Genomic DNA, 20509 nt, shown 5'->3' on the forward strand with positions numbered 1-20509 from the left:
AGCCAGGTCCACACATGAAAAACTCAAAATACTATCTTCTGGAGCTCACTCTTCGTCTTCATTACTTCAACAGTCTCTAGTCCAAGTGCTTAATAAGTGACCTCCACCAGTTCACTGGTGTGACTTTCTTTAATACATCATTGGCAAACATATTTCTTGAATTGTTCTCCTTAGCTCTGAAGCTTCTTATAGTTGGCATTATAGATAGATGATTCCTGTATACCCATATCATAGCTAACTTCTCTTCTTCAGCACTTTGGACCAGATTCTTCAAATGGTGCTATTATCAGTGGCCACCTACAAAAATGGCCCCTTTCTCATGTCAATCACGCTACAGTGCCATTTGCAGAATCATGACCACGTCAAAATTAGGCACCAGAAATGTATTTTACAGGCCTACATTTATGGTGCCTACCTGTGACAAGAATCGTGTATACAGAGGTGCCTACCAGTTCCTACATCCATTTCCAGTGCAAATCATGCCTACTTTTGATGTAGAACACCCCTATGGATGGTGTTCTTTATAGGCACCTATAGCCACCTAAGTTTTTTAAACATTTTTAAACTTTCTCTAATATTTTTATTTATTTATTTAAAAATATTTAGAGCCCACATCATCTAAAATTCTAAGCAGGGTACAAAAAAATGAAAATAATTGGATACAAACAGATGACAAAAACATGATAATAAAATTAACCACAAATAAGGTATAGTTGCATCTGCAATTTACTGATCAATCTTTGCATCCTTCAAAAGCCTGTTGAAAGAAAAAAGATTTTAACCCCCAACGCCCCACCCCCCTTTTATCAAGCCTTGCTGCCAAGCAGCGCAAGCTAAATGCCGAGCCGCCCATTCTGTTCCTATGGGCGATTTGGCATTTAGCTCCCACTGCTCAAAGGCAGAGGGGGGGGAGGTTAATGACTTCTTGGATACTGCCAAATTTTTCCACAATTCTACAGTTTTGGTCCTGCAATATTTCTAAAAGTCAATATTACTGTAGCTACACACTAGGCTCTCAAGGTCACTTCATATGTCTCATGATTCCCTCCTTATGGTCTCTGCAGATAATATAATCAGTTCTCACAAACAATCACCAAGGATTTACTATCAGATACCAAAACATTCTCATTCATTTCCAGTGTACATAGACAAAGCAGCAAAAATATAGCCCTGTCTTTGACAAACTCCCTCCCCTTCTTCAAATCTCATAACACTGAAGCCATTTTCCAGCACACAAAGGTTTTGCACAGTACAAAAGAAAGGACAATTTCTACCCTCTCACAATCCAGCAGTTCCTGAACTCTATAAGGAGATAACCCCAGTTCTGGATTGACAGGTGTGTATGTGTGTGTGGGGAGGGGGTGGGGGGGATGGGGAGGGGTTGAATGAACTATCAGTTTGAGAAAGATCTTCAGCCTTCTACCTCAACTCTGAAAAGGAAGGCATTCATAGAATATTAGTTTGGACTTTCACTATTCCCTCAAAAGAAAGAATATGGCTTAAAGTGCACAATTCACACCTAAATTATTAAGCTTGGTGATCGGGTAAAGTGACCTGTCTATTGTCACACTAGCTGATTATTTTCCTTTGTTGAGTTGGCCCTTGAGACTAGACAACTTACTCTCAAAAGCTTGTTCACAGGAAACTGTGTGATGTAAATACACAAGGACAGTTGGCTGTATCTTATGTGTACATTTAGCCTAGTTAACATGTAGAAAAAAAAGCACGACGAACCTTCAAATCTAGGTTGACATCAAACTGAAATTTATTAAGAGACCCATGTTTTAACAGAACACCTGTGTCAGGAGTATTATGAACTAAATGTCCTAATAAAATAAAATATATATTAATTCAAAGAAATCTGTTAAAAAACAAACAGAGGGCCAAGTCACTCTCAACTGCCAAAACATACAGTATGTCCGTATTCCTTTAAATGAATATATTTTATAATATTATGGCTGCATTTAGGAGTAAATTCTATATATGTGGTCTATATAATTGGCATTTAGCATCATTCTATAAACCACCTCCTAAGTCAGGCACAGTTGATAGAATCACGAGTAGTGCCTGTCTACATAACTAACATTTAGGTCCACTCTCAATATGGCTATATCTAAACAGAATAGTAAAGCTAAATATCAAATATATCTCTGGTAGGCTTCACATTTACATCGACATTCTTCTCTTCATAGTGTATTTAGCAAACACTTCTTCATGTAACATTTCACATTATGGATTCATGTTGGAGCCCCGAATACAGTTTAAAGATGAGTACTGGTTACAATTTGCTATGATAGTATGTTTAAAAAGTTGATTTGAGACTAAGGAGCCTAAGGAACAAAATGGGGGAACTAGAAGTCATGGTCAAAGCAGAGGACATAGACATCATTGGGGTCTCTGAAACATGGTGGAATGAAGATAACAAATGAGATACAGTACTGCCGGGGTACAAGCTCTATTGCCAGGACAGGTCAGGACAGAAAGGAGGTGGAATAGCCCTTTACATACATAAAAGAAAGCATACACTCGACCAAAGTTGACACAGCAGAGACGACCAACAAACTGGAATCACTATGGATTAAAATACCTGGAAGGAAAGGGCCTGAGATAAAGATGGGCCTATACTATCGTCCACCTGGAGAAACCGAAGATGTCGATGAAGAAATTAAAGCCGAGATGAAGAAAGAATGCAAAAGCAGTAACACGGTTATTATGGGAGACTTCAACTATCCCAGGATAGACTAGAGTCTTGGAAGCTCAAAATGTGCTAGGGAGACAGGATTCCTGGAGACTACACAGGATTGCTTCAAGAAAGGAAACTACGAAGCGATGAGGAGAATGGTAAGGAAGAAACTTAGGAACACTTCCAAGAAATGGCAGACGGTAGAACAAGCCTGGTCTTTTTTCAAGGACATGGTGAGTGAGGCGCAAAACCTGTATTTCCCCAGATTCAGAAAGGGGTGCAAAAAGAGTCGAGCAAAAGACCCGGCCTGGATAACTAAAGAAGTGAAGGAAGCAATAGGCGATAAGAAGACTTCATTCTGGAAATGGAAAAAGGACAAAACTGAGGAGAACTGGAAAGACCACAGGAAGTATCAAAAAGAATGTCATCATGTGGTAAGAAAAGCCAAAAGAGAGTATGAAGAGAGACTAGCCAGGGAAGCACGAAATTTCAAACCGTTCTTCAAATATGTTAAAGGGAAGCAGCCGACTAGGGAGGAGGTGGGACCGCTGGACGACGGAGACAGGAAGGGAGTGGTGAAGGAGGAGAAAGAAGTGGTAGAAAGACTTCTTTTTGTCTGTATTTACAAAAGAGGACACATCCAACACACCGGAACCTGAGCAAATCTTCAAAGGAGACCAAGCAGAAAAATTAACATCCATGGAAGTAAGCCTTGAAGATGTACGCAGGCAGATAGAAAAATAAAAAACTGACAAATCCTCGGGTCTGGATGGAATTCACCCAAGGGTTCTGAAAGAACTAAAGGAGGAAATAGCGGAAATACTGCATGAAATTTACAATCTATCCCTGAAAACAGGAATGATCCCGGAGGATTGGAAGATAGCCAACGTTACGCCCATCTTTAAAAAGGATCAAGAGGGGACCCGGGAAACTACAGACTGTGAGTCTGACCTCGGTTCCGAGGAAGATGGCGGAAGCACTGATAAAAGACAACATCGATGAGCATTTTGAAAGAAATAAACTTCTGATAACCAGCCAACATGGATTCTGCAAGGGGAAATCGTGCCTAGTGAACTTATTGCACTTCTTCGAAGGAATTAACAAATGGATGGACAAAGGAGACCCCATAGACATCGTATATCTAGATTTCCAAAAAGCCTTTGACAAGGTACCCCATGAACGCCTACTTCGGAAACTGAAGAACCATGGGTTGGAAGGAGACGTACACAGAGGGATCAAAAATCGGTTGGCAGGTAGGAAACAGAAGGTAGGAGTGAAGGGCCACTACTCGGACTGGAGGAAGGTCACGAGTGGTGTTCCGCAGGAGTCGGTGCTCGGACCGCTGCTATTTAATATATTTATAAATGATCTAGAGACAGAGATGAAGTGCAAAATAATAAAATTCGCAGACGACACCAAACTATTTAGTGGTGCTCAGACTAAAGAGGACTACGAAGAATTGCAAAGGGACTTGAACAAACTAGAGGAATGGACGATGAGATGGCAGATGAAGTTTAACGTAGAGAAATGTAAAGTATTACATATAGGAAGCAGAAACCCGAGGTACAGCTATACGATGGGAGGGAAGTTATTGAATGAGAGTACCCAAGAAAGGGGGGTAATGGTGGACAAGTCAATGAAGCCAGCGGCACAGTGCGCAGCGGCCGCTATGAAAGCAAATAGAATGTTAGGTATAATCAAGAAGGGTATTACAACCAGAACAAAAGAAGTTATCTTGCCGTTGTATCAGGCGATGGTGCATCCGCATCTGGAGTACTGCATACAATATTGGTCGCTGTACCTTAAGAAAGATATGGTGATACTCGAGAGGGTGCAAAGGAGAGCAACATGTCTGATAAAAGGTATGGAAAAACTTTCATACGCTGAGAGATTAGAGAAACTCGGGCTCTTTTCCCTGGAAAAGAGGAGACTGAGAGGCGATATGATAGAGACCTACAAGATCATGAAGGGCATAGAGAAAGTGGAGAGGGACAGATTTTTCAAATTTTTGAAAAATACAAGAACGAGAGGGCATTCGGAAAAGTTGAAAGGGGACAGCTTCAAAACAAATGCTAGGAAGTTTTTCTTCACCCAACGTGTGGTGGACACCTGGAATGCGCTTCCAGAGGGCGTGATAGGACAGAGTACGGTATTGGGGTTCAAGAAGGGATTTGACAAGTTTCTGTTGGAAACAGGGATAGAGGGGTATAGATAGAGGATTACTGCACAGTTCTTGGACCTGTTGGGCCACCGCGTGAGTGGACTGCTGGGCAAGATGGACCTCAGGTCTGACCCAGCGGAGGCACTTTTTATGTTCTTATGGTCTTGAGACCGATGAGGATGCTGGTTACGTTTATCTCAAAACTGAAGTAAATAGAGTTTTGAGGTCTTTGTTAAATTTATATGAAAAAGAGTTTGCTAAATGCAGTATAGTGAGACCTCATTTAGAATATTGTTTGCAATTCTGGAGACCGCACCTTCAAAAAGATATAACAGGATAGAGTCGGTCCAGAGGAAGGCTACTAAAATGGTGCGTGGTCTTCATTAAAAGGTTTATGTGGACAGACTTAAAGATCTCAATCTGTATATTTTGGAGGAAAGGCGGGAGAGGGGAGATATGATAGAAATGTTTAAATACCTGTAATGTAAATGTACATGAGTCGAGTCTCTTTCATTTGAAAGGAAGCTCTGGAATGAGAGGGCATAGGATGAAGTTAACAGGTGATAGGCTCAGGAATAATCTAAGGAAATACTTTTTTACAGAAAGGGTGGTAGATGCGTGGAATAGTCTCCTGAAAGAGGTGGTTGAGACAGAGATTGTGTTTGAATTCAGGAAAGCCTGGGATAGGCATGTGGGATCTCTTACAGAGGAAGAGATAATGGTTACTGTGGATGGGCAGACTGAATGGGCCATTTGGCCTTTATCTGCCATCATGTTTCTATGTTTCTATGCCAGGGGTGGGCAAACTTTTTGACTCATGAGCCACAATGGGTTCTTAAATTTGACCTTGTTAAATCCCCCAGTACCTTTTTAAAACACACACCCCGCCCCTACCCCATTGTACCTTTTTAAATCCCCCTTATAGCCTGGTGGTCCAGTGTGTATCGGAAGGAGTGAGCTTTCTGCACTCCTGCCTGGCCCCACTCCGATCCCTGAATGGCTGCCGTCAGTTCTCGAGAGTCCCTAAGTTTTGCATAGATTGGGTGTATTCTATAATAGTGCGCCTAATTTTTAGGTGTACTCATAACCCGCTCATGCTTCTCCCCTAGCTATGCCCCCATTTGAGATCCACACACTAGAATGTACATGCACCACTTTATAGAATACACTTAGAAAATTGTGTGCATAAATTCTTATTACTGACAATAATTGCTTGATAATTGGTCATTATCTTTGCTGATTAGTTTGTTAAACAATTAAGTCGAAATCTGCAATGTGCACAGAAATGAGAAGTTAGTTTGTAAGACCCCTGATGCAGGAGTTCTGCCAAAACATTGACCGTGTCAGCTCTCTAAATAAATTTCACTTTGATGCCAACCTAGATTTAAGGCTCATCGTGCTTTTTTCTACAGATGGCTTGGCTTAGTTAATGTGAACATCTTATATACTTTGCCTAGTAATAATGGTAATTCCTTGCTAATGTATTTTGGATAACAGGCATTAAACAGACCAAAGGTTCACTTAATAATAGCTAAAGTAACAGGATGAGCTTTATCTTGGCTTTCTTTAAAAGGACTCTAAGGATGAGGGAATAGTGCTAGGATTGCTGATAGAAGAAACTGCTTCTGCTGGTGGATGAGCAGAACCTGTGAGTATTAATTTGATGTACACTAAATTAGTGTGTTTTATGTTTAAGAGCAAAAAGGAGAAGAAATTTGCTCCTTTCATGTAAATTGCCAGAGTTGCTGTCAATATTCATGTTAAGGTAACCAGTTGCCTATTACATGGCACCGTTCCCTCTGTCTGGAAGCAGGCCATTATTCGTCTGAAGCTCAAAGACAGCAAACTTCCAGACAAAGAATGCCAACTACCATCCACTGAACTTGCATTTTTTGGTCCTTAATGTAGAAAAGTCCAAACTAATGATCTTCCCCACTAAAGAGGGCCAATCAATCCAGGCTTCTCTTAAATTCAAGAACTCGCCCATTAAAATTGTCGACTCCTTAAAACTTCTAGGGGTCACATTCGATAGCAAATTCACCTATTATAAACACATTAGTACCATAGTTCAGCACTGTTTTTATCGACTAAGAATCAGATCACTCGCCAAATTGCTTGATCCTTCTTCCTTAAACACACTGATTCATTCACTACTTAGATGCCTCCAAATTGTGCAAAATACCGCAATAAAAATAATATTTAATGCTAAAAAATATGAACATGTTTCCCCCCTCTTATGTAATGCAAATTGGCTACCAGTTGAACACAGGATTAGTTATAAAATCCTTCTACTTATTTTCAAAACATGCATTAGTTCTGTATTAAGTTAAGAATGAATCTCATCAAAAATTTCCCTGCAATTCAATATATATTCTATTATAATAGATACCAAAAACATCTAAGTCAAAATTGTCATTTCAGCAATAGGCACTATCTCTAATGAATTTCCTAACACATCTCATCTGATTTCCAGAGCTGCTGCAGTTACTCTTTCACCTGCAGTTTCAGGAATGTCATTTTCTCCTCACATACTGATGGTTATCCAGAGAGGTGAAAGAGGCAGTGAGAGAGAAGAGAAACTCATTTAAAAAATGGAAAAGGGAAAAAACAACGGAGGCCTGGAACTGTCACAAAATTGACCAGAAAAAGTGTCACAGAGTGGTAAGAAACGCCAAAAAAGTCTATGAAGAAAAGATAGCACAAGAAACCAAAAACTTCAAGCCCTTTTTTAGATATATAAAAGGAAAGAAACCAGCAAGAGAGACAGTGGGGCCTCTAGACCACCAAGAAAAGAAGGGGTCAATCAAAGAGGACAAACAGATTGCCGATAGGTTAAATTCATTCTTTGCCTCGGTCTTCACAAATGAGGACATTTCATCAGTGCCAGACACAGGGAGGATATTAGCCGGAGGCATAGAGGACAACCTCGAAACAGTAAATGTGACGTTGGACATGATATACGTTCAGATTGACAAACTAAAAAAACGACAAATCCCCCGGACCAGACGGAATTCACCCGAGAGTATTAAAGGAACTTAAGGTGGAAATTGGTGAACTATTACAAACCGTAGCTAACATGTCAATTAGAACAGGGCAAATACCAGAAGACTGGAGGACAGCAAATGTCATCCCGATTTTCAAAAAAGGATCAAGAGGTGATCCAGGAAACTACCGACCTGTGAGCCTCACATCGGTTCCTGGGAAGATAATTGAAACACTTATTAAAGACAGCATTGTGCAACACTTGGAGGATCACAACCTAATAAGGGCTAGTCAACACGGCTTCAGGAAAGGGAAGTCTTGTTTGACAAATTTACTACAATTCTTTGAGAAAGTGAACAAACATATGGATACTGGAGATCCAGTAGACATAATTTACTTGGACTTCCAGAAAGCGTTTGACAAGGTCCCGCATGCAAGGCTAATGAAGAAATTACTAAGCCACAGAATAGGGGGAGAAGTGCATAGATGGATCGGTAAATGGTTAGAGAACAGAATGCAGAGGGTTAACATAAAAGGGAAATTCTCAGACTGGGTGAAAGTGACTAGTGGAGTGCCCCAGGGCTCGGTTCTTGGGCCTATTTTGTTCAATATTTTTATAAACGATCTTGAGGAGGAAACAACAAGTAATATAATAAGGTTCGCCAATGATACAAAATTATGTCGGGCAGTTGGCTCTCAAAGGGACTGCGAGGAGCTTCAGAAGGATCTGAGACAGCTGGAAACATGGGCGACAAAGTGGCAGATGAATTTTAACATTAATAAATGCAAGGTGATGCATCTAGGAAAAAAGAATAAAGAACACGAGTATAGAATGTTTGGGGTAACACTAGCAAAATGCGAACACGAAAGGGATTTGGGGGTACTGATTGACAGAACCCTGAAGCCATCGGCACAATGTGCGGCGGCAGCAAAGAGAGCAAACAGGATGTTGGGCATAATTAGGAACGGGATCACGAGTAGATCTGAAGAAGTCATAATGCCGCTTTATAGAGCAATGGTCAGACCACACTTGGAGTACTGTGTCCAACACTGGTCTCCTTATCTTAAGAAGGACATAACTCTGTTGGAGAAGGTGCAAAGGCGAGCCACGAAACTAGTCAAAGGAATGAAAAAGTTGAGCTATGAAGAACGCCTCAGGAAACTGGGACTGTTCACACTCGAGAGGAGAAGACTGAGAGGCGATTTGATAGAGACTTTTAAAATATTAAAAGGATTTGATGAAATAGACCAAGAAGCAGCATTACTAAGATTTTCAGATGTGACACGGACAAGAGGTCATAGCCTGAAACTGGGTGGCAGCAGGTTCAGGACGAATGCCAGGAAGTTCTGTTTCTCACAACGAGTGGTGGGTGCTTGGAATTCTCTTCCTGAGGGTGTTGTGGCGGAGACTACTCTTCGGGGTTTCAAGCACAAGTTGGATATACACCTTCTTGCAAATCATATTGAGGGATACGGTAATTTCAGGTTTTCATAATAGAGAACTAAATGGGCCGCCGCGTGAGCGGATCGCCGGACTTGATGGACCTCGGTCTGATCCGGTGAAGGCATTTCTTATGTTCTTATTTCATACTTGGTGTGGCTTTTTAAGTATATTCTATTATTGTTGTCTGTCATCTTCTTCAGTCTAAATAACTTTTTCACTGGCATTAAAGACAGAGATTTCCTAGACTGCCATACCGGGTCAAACAGATCCCGCCCCCAAACCTTTCCAATTTTTTCCTGCTCTGATTCATTCTTCTCTTAACTGTTTGTGAGCTCTTCTTCTGTTAAACAGGTTTTGCCTATATTATGCTTCAGGGTATGTACTACATCCTCCTTGAGCTCATGGAAAATCTTCCAGACTGATTATGGTTGGAATGGCAACTCTTGTCTCCACTGCGATTATGTCATGTTCTAAGTATCAAGTTTCCTAGATTGTATAAGGACAATAGAATTTTATTAGACACGTGGCAAATTTTAAAATTTATCAATAATTTAACACCTATTCCAATCCATAAATCCACGTTAGTCCCTCTGGCTGAACTCCAAGATTCAAATTGGCAGGTTTAAGGTCATCTGTAAACACTGGATGAAGGCAGGTATACGGTACATACTTTGGATGATATTATATCAGATGGTAAGCTGCTTGACTTTTCACGATTGCAACAAAAATTTGGTCTTAACAAATCACAAAATTATAGATGGTTGCAGTTGAAGCAGGCCATTAAGGAGGGGTTCCTTGAATGGAAAAATCTAACTAATCAGCATAGTTTGCCGGTCTTATGTTTTCAGGTAGACTTCCTGGGACACCAGGCCGCTCAGTGGTTTAAATTAATATCTGGATTTTTGAATAAGAAACCAAAGACTGGTCTGTGTGACATTTGGAGCATTGAGATAAAGCATCAAATTACTGCGTCTCAATGGCCACAAATTTGGGCTTGGAGGATAAGATGTACGGCATCGGCTTCTATGAGACAAACTTGGTTTTTTTTGTTACATAGAGCAGTTTGGACCCCAGTTCGTTTACAGAAATTAGATTGCTCTAAGTCTAATAGATGCTGGCACTGTCATCTCGAAGCTGGGACATTAGATCATTTACTATTCTATTGTCCATTGATACTTAGTTTTTGGAAATCCATTTGGGGTCAAGTGAATAATCTACTGGAAAATCCGGTGGCATTGTCATATGACACTGTGTTATTTGGTACTTCCATGAGAGCCAAGAGTCAAATCTCTTCTAATAATAATAAACTTTTGCTCATCATGACAGGGGGTTGCCATACAGCAAATTATGAAAAATTGGAAAAATTGGGATCGGCTGGTGGAATTTGTTATGCCAAATCTTTAAAATGGAACGGGTAATAGCAATACAGCAGGAGCATTTTAAGAAATTTAGGGATGTTTGAGAGCCATTAACAAAATATTGAACAGAATGAATATTATTTTCTCTCTTTGCTCATACACGTCCAGGGTGGGGAGGGGGGAAGGGAATATTTTATGATTTATTATACTTAAGTACAATTGTTGGATATAAGGGGGGAGGGATATTTGATGTGAGTTAAACTTTTATGGTATTTTAAGAGATGTTAAAGTATAAAATGATTGTATCTTATGTTACTCTTGTTGAAAGCTTTAAAAATGAATAAAGACTTAAAAAAAAGAAAAGAAAACCTATGGAATATAAATTATAATTAACATTAAAAAAAATGCATTAGTAATTAACCTGAATTTATCAATAGCCTCCTAATCCCCTAATGTCCAGCTAAAGCCCTTCGTTCTATGAATCAAAACCTCCTTGTAGTCCCATCATTAAAGCAGATTAACACATAAAGGTTGAACAATTTCGCAGTGACTGCACCATCTCTTTGGAATTTCATTCCCAATTACATCCACGAAGAAACATCTCTGCCCCATTTCAAAACAAAGCTGAAAACATTCCTGTTCCAAGATGCTTTTGAAACTTAACTGCCCTTATAAGGGCTAAATACTTATTGATATTTTTATGAAATCCTCTCCCTACTGTTAATCCTTTGACTGTTCTCTTTTCTCAAAAATATTGTACTTCTTCCCCTTTTTCCCTCTGTTTGTCTTTAGTCAGAATAATTTTTTTTCCCCCTGTTCGTTTATTGTCAAATTTTACATCAGTTTTATCATTGTAATGCTATTTTATTGTGCACCACTCAGAAATCTGATTGAGCAGTATAAAAATTTTTTAATAAACTTGAAACTTGTAATGTGAGAGGGAAGATTTCTTGGTCAGCACTTTGCAAAGAGAAGTGCAACTGGGAGGAGGGAGCCTCAGCCAGCCAGAGGAGGTAAACACCCATGGGAGGGAGGCATGAATTTGGGATACAGAACGAAGGGAAAGACGATGAGGGGCGCATTGGGACATGGAAGGGAGGAGGAGGGTCGCATTGAGACACAGAAGGAAGGGAGGGAGCACAAACTTCGGACAAATGATGAAAGGAAGGAAGAAAAGAGGGAGGGAGCATGAACTTTGGATACAGAATGGAAGGAGGGAGGGAAGCATGAGCTTGGGACATAGGATGGAACAATGAAGGGAGTGAGGGAAAGAGATGCTGAGGTGGGAAGGGAATAGGAAAAATTGTTGGGCATGGGTCTGAGTGAGGGGGAAAGAGATGGTGCATATGGGGAAATGAAGAAAGCGGTGAACTGTAGAGAGAGAAAGAAAGATTGGACATGGTGGTGGGAGAGATGTGAGGTACAGATGCATGGGATACAGAGAGATGAGGGAGAAATGCTGGATATGGTGATGGAGAGGGAATAGTGGGATGGATGAAGAACCAAAGTAAGTGTAAACTTCCTATCTTTTCTTTCTATTTAAACTACAGTACTTTATTTTGAGGACTATTTCTTTAATGTTTAATGTTCTTATGTTTAATGTTTTTATAGACTGTACTGTATAGGATCTGAGTTACATACAAATTCAACTTAAGAACGGTTTAAAAAACGAAACTTGTTCTGAATCCTGGGACTGCCTGTACATGGAATATATCAAGTCTGGTCTTCCAGGCAGTGGCGTACCTAGGGTATGTGGCACCCGGGGCCCATCATTTTTTGACACCCCCCCCCTATGTAAAAAAATATTTTTGTAATGACCATGAAACAGAATAAATGGTCAGAATAGAAACAGGCAGTGAAAATTTTCTTATATTCCAAACATAACATAACATAAATTATGTCTGAATTGTCATGACATCAGAAGTACATATGGAGTAGTTGCAGGTGATGCTTGGGACAGTTCTGATTGTGTTAGTTCGGTTTTATGTGTTTTTTGAATAGAAGGGTTTTTATTTCTTTTTGAAGGTTTTGCAGTCTGTGGTCGATGTCAATTGGTTGTAGAGTTGGGGGTCGAGTGTTGCAGCTCGAATGGTTAGGAGGTTGTCGAACAGTTTTTTTCTTTTGACGTTTTTGGTTGGAGGGTGTGTGAATGGTGCGTGAGTTCTCCTATGTCTGTTTGAAGTGGATTGAATTATTTAGCTGAAGAAATTAGTTACCCCCTCATCCCACACACATTAATTCTCTTCCATTTTTGTTCCCATTATAAAAAACACTGATAAGTTCTCAGAAAAAAAATACATTAAAATAAGAAGTGAAAACAAAGGCCCCTACAGATGAGAACATAACATAAGAATAGCCTAACTGGGTCAGACCAATGGTCCATCATGCCCAGTAGCCCATTCTCATGGTAGCCAATCCAGGACACTAATACCTGGTCAAAACCCAAAGAGTAGCAACATTCCATGCTACCGATCCAGGGCAAGCAGACACTTCCCCCATGTCTTAATAACAGATTATGGACTTTTCCTCCAGGAATTTGTCCAAATCTTTCTTAAAACCAGCTACACTATCTGCTTTTACCATAACTTCTGGCCACTTCATTTTTAAGTTTAGATCTTTCCTTTCAAACAGAGACCTTGCTAGATGTCAAATACAGCACAAGGTAACTTCACATGGACTTAGCTGTGCAGGAAATGTGAATCTCCTCATACACCCACCATATAGTGCAAAAATGTGCAAAGGTCTGTTTTTTTCTTTCGATCACTACATAGCCTAATGCCACACAAGCAGCGCTGTTACAAACATATTCTGTAGGTCAATGCTAAGGATAACAAAGTTTCCTTCCTTGGACCAGAAGGAGATAAACCACTAGAAGAGATCCCAAAACAACACCCAAAGACCCACTCAGTGTGTGAACCAGTTGAGTAGAGTGGACTAACTGGGGGGTGGAAATGGGCCCGGAGTTTGCTCAGCAGAATTTCCCAGACCACCTCTTCCTCTCAACACATTGACACGCTGCCACCATCACCACTAGGAACACCTCACTGGGTAGGCCAGCTATGCTATAAACTTTATAAAACACATTATTATATTTTCTTATAAAGCACATATTTTAACTGAACTCTCTGACATCCTCAGCCTTTCCATTCACAAAAATAGAAGGAAGAAAAGTTCCCATTTCCTGCTGTCTCATGTCCCCGGCCTATACAATATTTTTTTTCTGCAGACCCTTCAAAAGTCTGACCAAATCCTCGTTTCACTTGCATTATAAAGTACTGAGGATGCCATCTCTCCCCAATCCCAGGTCCTAAAGTCTAAGACAGTAGTGCAAACTAATGCTGCCAGATTCAGGAAAAAAATTTTTGATTTGATTCAGCCCTATTGAATTGGTTTTTCAATTCGATTTTCCTGCCCAGTTGGGTGATTTTTTTCAAAACTCCTGGTGGGTTTTATAGCTTTTTCACCCCCTTTGGCTTCTCCTAACCACACTGGCGCTGTGGTGTAAATAAAATAAAGAAACAAAAAGGACTTTTCCTCTCTCTGTTAAATCCTAGCTCACGTTTGCAGTTCAACACCAGCTCTGGCAGGATACACATTTCAAATCTGACATATTATAATCACAAAACAGAAAATAAAATTAATTTTTCTACCTTTTGTTGTCTGGTTATATTTCAAATCTTGTTGGTCCAAGGCTCTGGTTTTCTTCTGATAACTTGCTTGCCAGGGTCTCCTTCTTTCTGCATGCTAACCATCCATCTGCCAACTCTGTCCTCCCTTTCCATTTCCCTTCCCTTCCCAGGAAGTCTGGTATCTTTCCTTTTTTTTCATCTCCCTCCACAGATCCACCTTTTCTTAAATACCCTTTCATCCGGCATCTCTTCCTTCTTCCCCACCACCCCAGAGTCCACCATCTCTCCCTTTCTTTTCCTAATTACCCTCCTTTCCAGTATCTCTATCCCTCCTCCACACCATCCCTTGTGTCCAATTTCTCTCCCTTTCTGTTCCTTCCCTCCCTAAATCCCATGGTCCATCATCTCTCTCCCTCTCCTCTATTTTCAGACCCATTATTTCTTCCCCCCCCCAAAGTTTGGCATATGCACGTCTCTTTAAACACCCCCTTACCTCCGTGTACTTCTAAATCATGGTCCCCCCCCAAAGGCCTGTCCCCCCTTAAAGGTCTGCCTGTCCCCCCTTGAAGGCCTGCACCCCCCTTGAAGGCCTGTCCCATCCCCTTGTAGGCCTGTCCCCCCCCCCTTGAAGGCCTGCCTGCCTGTCCCCCCCTTGAAGGTCTGCACCCCCCGAAGGCCTGCACCCCCCCGAAGGCCTGTCCCACCCCCTTGTAGCTTCTCCCCCCCCTTGTAGGCCTGTCCCCCCTTGAAGGCCTGCCTGCCTTTCCCCCCCTTGAAGGCCTGTCCCCCCTTGAAGGCCTGCACCCCCCCCCCGAAGGCCTGCACTCCCTTGAAGGTCTGCACCCCCCCGAAGGCCTGTCCCCCCCTTGAAGGCCTGTCCCACCTCCTTGTAGACCTGTCCCCCCCTTGTAGGCCTGTCCCCCCTTGAAGGCCTGCCTGCCTTTTCCCCCCTTGAAGGCCTGTCTCCCCCTTGAAGGCCTGCACCCCCCCTTGACGGCCTGCACTCCCTTGAAGGTCTGCACCCCCCCGAAGGCCTGTCCCCACTTGAAGGCCTGTCCCACCCCCTTGTAGGCCTGTCCCCCCCTTGTAGGCATGTCCCCCCCTTGAAGGCCTGCCTGCCTTTCCCCCCTTGAAGGCCTGTCTGCACCCCCCCCGAAGGCCTGTCCCCCCTTGAAGGCCTGCCTGCCTGCCTGTCACCCCCTCCCCCTTGAAAGCCTGCCTGCCTTCCCGCCTGCCCCACCCTGAAGGCCTGATGCCCCGACCCACCCCGAAGGACCGCTCGCCCCCCTGGCCTCCCCGCACCACCTATGAAGCAGCCGCAGCAGGATCGTGAAGTCAGCGTCAGCGATCCCTGTGTTGCTTCCTGCGCCACGGTCCCGCCCCTCCTCTGATGTCAGAGGAGGGGCGGGATCGCGGCGCAGGAAGCAGCACCTAAGCAGCGCAGGGATCGCTGACGCTGACTTCGCGATCCTGCTGCGGGCTGCTTCACAGGTGGTGCAGGAAGGTCAGTGGGGCGAGCGGTCCTTCGGGGGTGGAGGGGGACTGAACGGCAAGGCCGGGAGCACCCCCTTAGGGCTGGCACCCGGGGCGCACCGCCCCCCCCCCCTTGGTACGCCACTGCTTCCAGGATGGTACTTTTGAATATCTTCCACGCAAGGTGTGAATTTTTTAGCTTACGAATCTGCTCCTCTAAGTTTCTTTTTTACCATACTCCTCATGTTATCATAACCTCATTTTTTAAAGTTAAATGCTTTTGTAGTAGATGTCTTACAAACAACAAAAGGAATTCCAACATGTTATGATCACTGTTATCAAGCAGTTCCAGCACCATTACCTCCCACATCAATTTATGCCCTCCACTAAGAACTAGGACTAGAATTGCTTCACCTCTAGTTGGTTCCTGAACCAGCTGCTCCATAAAGCAGTCCTTGATTTGATCAAGGAATCTTACCTCCCTAACATGCCCTGATGTTACATTTACCTAGTCAATATCGGAACAATTGAAATCACCCATTATTATTGTATTACCCAATTTGTTAGCTTCCCTAATTTCTGATAACATTTCCACATCTGTCTGTTCATCCTGGCCAGGCAGATGATAGTACACTCCTATCACTATCTTTGTCCCCTTTACGCATGGAATTTCTACCCATATAGATTCCAAGATATGTTTTGGTTCTTGAAGAATTTTTGGTCTATTTGATTCAAGACCCTCCTTAACATGTAATGCTATGCGTCCACCAATTCGATTCACCCTATTACTGCAATATCATTTGTACCCTAGTATCGCAGCATCCCATTGGTTATCTTCCTTGTACCAGGCCTAGGAGATGCCTATTATCTCTGTCTTTTCATTTAGTATAATATTGTCTAACCCCCTCTTTTATGAAACTGCGATAGTAGTTTCTAGAGCAGGGAGCTGCGCTGAATGGCCTGTGCTGCTCCCAATGCTCATAGGAACTCAATGAGCATCGGGAGCAGCGCGGGCCATTCAGCATGGCTCCCTGCATTAGAAACTACTATCACAGTTTCGTAAAAGGAGGCCTAACTCTCCCAACTTGTTTCTTAGGCTTCTGGCATTTGCATACAGACATTTCAAACACCGATTGTCATTCCTATTTACAACTTGCTCAGCAGTTGACATAGATGATTTGCAATCTTTAAAATCTGTCTGGTCTACTTTGGTCTCTATTGCAACCTCACTGCTTCCAAGTAATGGATTTATCTTCGGCTATACTCTTTCTAAATTTGTTGTCACAGCTGAGCCAAGCAAAGTGTCACGGTATCTAATTAAAGAAATACTTATTTTGGGCTCTTTTTCAATCACCACACTCATAAAGATATGGAATACAAATACCCAACTATTGATTGACTTAAATATTGATGGGTTTTTAATCTTTATCATTGCTGGTTGTTCCCTTATCTCTAGCATAAAAATCCCTCCCTTTGCTGGTCATAAATTAAGAAAGCGCAGCGTGGTTTTTAGCAGCGGCTGCAACAGTAACAGCTTGTATGCTCATAGGAATTCTATGAGCGTCTGAGCTGTTACCACCACAGCTGGCACTAAAAAACATGCTAAGCTTTTGTAAAAGGGGCCTAAGTCAATAAACTCCTTTTAAATAAAACTTTTGTCTTTTCATGTACCCATTTTCTCAGGGAGGAGCTATTGCAAATGATATCATCTATGGAGTCTGCTGCTATGTCCCTTTGCAATGCAGGCTATTAGCCTTACTGCTCTTTTTCTTTTTAAAGGTCTTCAGAGCACTTTTTATCACATTGACTAAGGCCGGCTCTTCGCCATTGGTGGCCAAAGCAGAGCTCTCAGTTTCTGAAGATGAAGTTTCCAGGGAAGGCATATTATGCTGGTCGATCTAGTGATGAAGATCCTGCACAAGTTCATCCATCTGGTCATGCTAAAATGCTTCCTTCATGTTTTGGGATTGTTGTATGTACAGGGGGGCAGCCACAGTAGTTCGGGTTTTTCTGTTGGCATTCTACTTAGGTGCTGACATTCAGCCCCCACTTTTTGATTGAGATAGCATGGTTCTATGGCAGTACTAGTGAAGAGCAACAGATAATCATTACTGGGAATACTATAATTGCAATGTTCAAACCATTCAGTTCAAAGTATTCAAAAGTTCATCATTGCTCATATTGTCTATGCCACTTCCAAATATCTCCTTGCTCTTTAGCTGATCAATCTCCATATAGTACAAGTTATCACACTGATGTTTATGTTTGAAACAAAGATGAACCAAGAGTGTCCTCAATCTAATGGTTGGAATATCGCAGTTGAATGGAATGCATTTTATTACGCTATTTTTGTTTTTATATGCTAATGCTTGTTAGAGGTGAAGGGATCATGCTTGACTCTGATATGTGGAGTAATGCCTTGGCATCCTATTTATAACCAGCTGCCATCTTGTGCTTCAGAAAGTTAGTCTGCACCTGAAGCAGCCAACAGCAAAACAAGTGGCCTTTATTGGGATTATATTTTGCTGTATCTGCAGATTTTTGTTTCTTTTAGATGCCTACTTCTTGGGATGCTAATTGTTGGAACGCCAGCAAGTTTAAATGTGGTTGAAGAGACACTGGACTTAGCTTCCAATCAGTGATTTGTCAATTCATCCATAATCTTAAGTCCTTGGGGGTTTTTTTGTTTAGCTCTTTTGTGATTTGATTATACCCTATATTCAGCAATTTTTGGACTTTGGACTTCAATTAGTGACTTGTTGTTTAACCAACTTTGATGGAGGTTTTTTACTTTGGAGAGTCTTTTGGCCAGGGAGTTTTTTCTAGAATGCACTTACCTCTCTCCCCCCACCCCCTCTTATTAAACCACAAAAGCAGTTTTTAGCACAGACCGGTGCGCTGAATGCTCTGCGCTGCTCCTGATGCTCATGAGCGTTGGAAGCAGCACAGAGCATTCAGTGCACCAGCTGGTGCTAAAAACTGCTTTCGTGGTTTTGTAAAAAGGGGGGTTAAAAATTAGTTTGACACTAATTGTGGGATTTATTAAAACCAATGGTAAGTATTGGATCCCTTTAAAGATTTTTAAATACACTTATATTCAAGTATCTGGGGCTCTGAGGTTTTTACCCTTTAGCTATTCTGATAATAGATTAGGAACAGAAATTTTATTTATTTATTAAAAAAAATTTTTTATACCGTTTGCAAAAACTATTAGGCTTATAAAATGCCACAACTTGCTGAAAGCACCATGGTATTTGATGGTAAAAAGTCTGATAGACCACAGAAACAACGTTATGTTGCATCCGAAACTGGTAACCAATGCAATTGCTTCAAAATTGGCTTAATATGTGCCATCCTGTTAACTTCTGTCACTAACCTAGCTGTGGCATTTTGTACCAATTTTAATGCTCTCCCTCTTGTTTTTGAAATTCCAAGATAGAGAACATTAGAGGGCGTTACAATAGTCTAACCTGGACAGAACCATCCCCTGCACAACAGTCCAAAAACCAGAAGGCAAGATCAACGATTTCAAACGTTGAAGCATATGAAGTTGGTTAAAACATGTCTTAACAGTCTTAACTATTTGCAGCTTCATAGTCAGGCCTGAATCCAAAACCACCCCCAGAAGAGCCATTTCTGTCCTCACACCCAAAACACTTAAGGAATCAGGCCACAGTTCTTCCCCACTCTTTCCAACAAACATTACCTGTTTTCCCCACATTTAAACATAAACCATGCTTTCTCATCCAGTCTTTTATCTTTAACATGTAATGATTTAGGGACTGTTGCAGATCCATCCTCTGCTTATGTACTGGGAAGAAGAATAACATGTCATCGGCTTATTGTTGGTATGGAACCTGCTATTGTTCAAATACTTTTCCCAATGATGCTACATGCTGAATAAAGTGCTGCAGTATCAGTCACTTGGCAAACATTTTTGGGTAATATGTGGTTTGGAGGTTGCCACCTTCTATTTGTTCTGCTCTGATTATTATTGAAATCACCCATTATTATAGAGTTTCCTAATTTGCCAGCTTTCCTAATTAGGAAATGAATTGAGTTTGCATCTGCCTATTTGGTTCATCATATATTGCAGGCTGATTCATCTGACTATCTCATTCTGTCTTTTGCTCAGTTGCTTTTGTCTTCTAGGATAAGTAGTACATTTTTACTGTGATACCCTTCATTTAAGGGTATGCAAGTTAAGTATCAGTTTAATTCTCTGCTTACTTATGTTGCTACTTCTATTTGGAAGAATTTACCTTGGTAGATTAGGACAGAACTTACCCCCTTTTCACAGAGCCTCGTAAGTGTTTTTAGCACTGGCTACAGAGGTAAAAGTTCCGATGATTATATTTTTCATCATTTTGGGCTTTTGCTGTTCGGGATCTTACAGATTTTGCAGAAAGTTTGTATGTTTGTTTTTTTGGGACCCTAAATGGGTCAATGCCTACCTGTGCCTAGGAGTTCTTAGGTGCTGCTGGGTGTGATTCTATAGATCAGTGGTTCACAAACTTTCCTGCCGGCAGCACACTAAATCCAGTGCCCTACCCAGAAGGCATGCAGAAGTGCATGGACATCGACGTGATGATGTCATGTTCATGCATGACATCATCGCATCGACGTCGGCTCGTGCGTGGAGGCCCATCTGGCCCTGACCCACCTCGGTGGAGGGATCTGGGAGGTGCAGGGAGAGGAGGAGAGATGCCGGCCAGGAGGAGAGTCACTTGCGCCGACTTCCTACAGGATGTGCCTCTCGCCGCAAGAGGTACATCCTGT

At 41.8% G+C, this 20509-nt stretch overlaps 1 protein-coding gene across 1 annotated transcript in view; it reads left to right on the forward strand.

Annotated features, from left to right (window-relative positions):
- Positions 1-1222: 1222 nt before the first annotated feature.
- The window catches only part of CNGA3 (cyclic nucleotide gated channel subunit alpha 3), an 88462-nt gene continuing 69175 nt past the window's right edge, over positions 1223-20509 (forward strand). Inside the window, exons 1-2 of the mRNA XM_033947547.1 lie at positions 1223-1336; positions 17510-17664. The gene's annotated coding sequence lies outside the window, so the exon portion shown is untranslated. The remainder of the gene's footprint in view (positions 1337-17509; positions 17665-20509) is intronic.

Source organism: Geotrypetes seraphini, chromosome 6 (assembly GCF_902459505.1).
Source record: "Geotrypetes seraphini chromosome 6, aGeoSer1.1, whole genome shotgun sequence".
NCBI classification, from domain to species: Eukaryota; Metazoa; Chordata; class Amphibia; order Gymnophiona; family Dermophiidae; genus Geotrypetes; species Geotrypetes seraphini.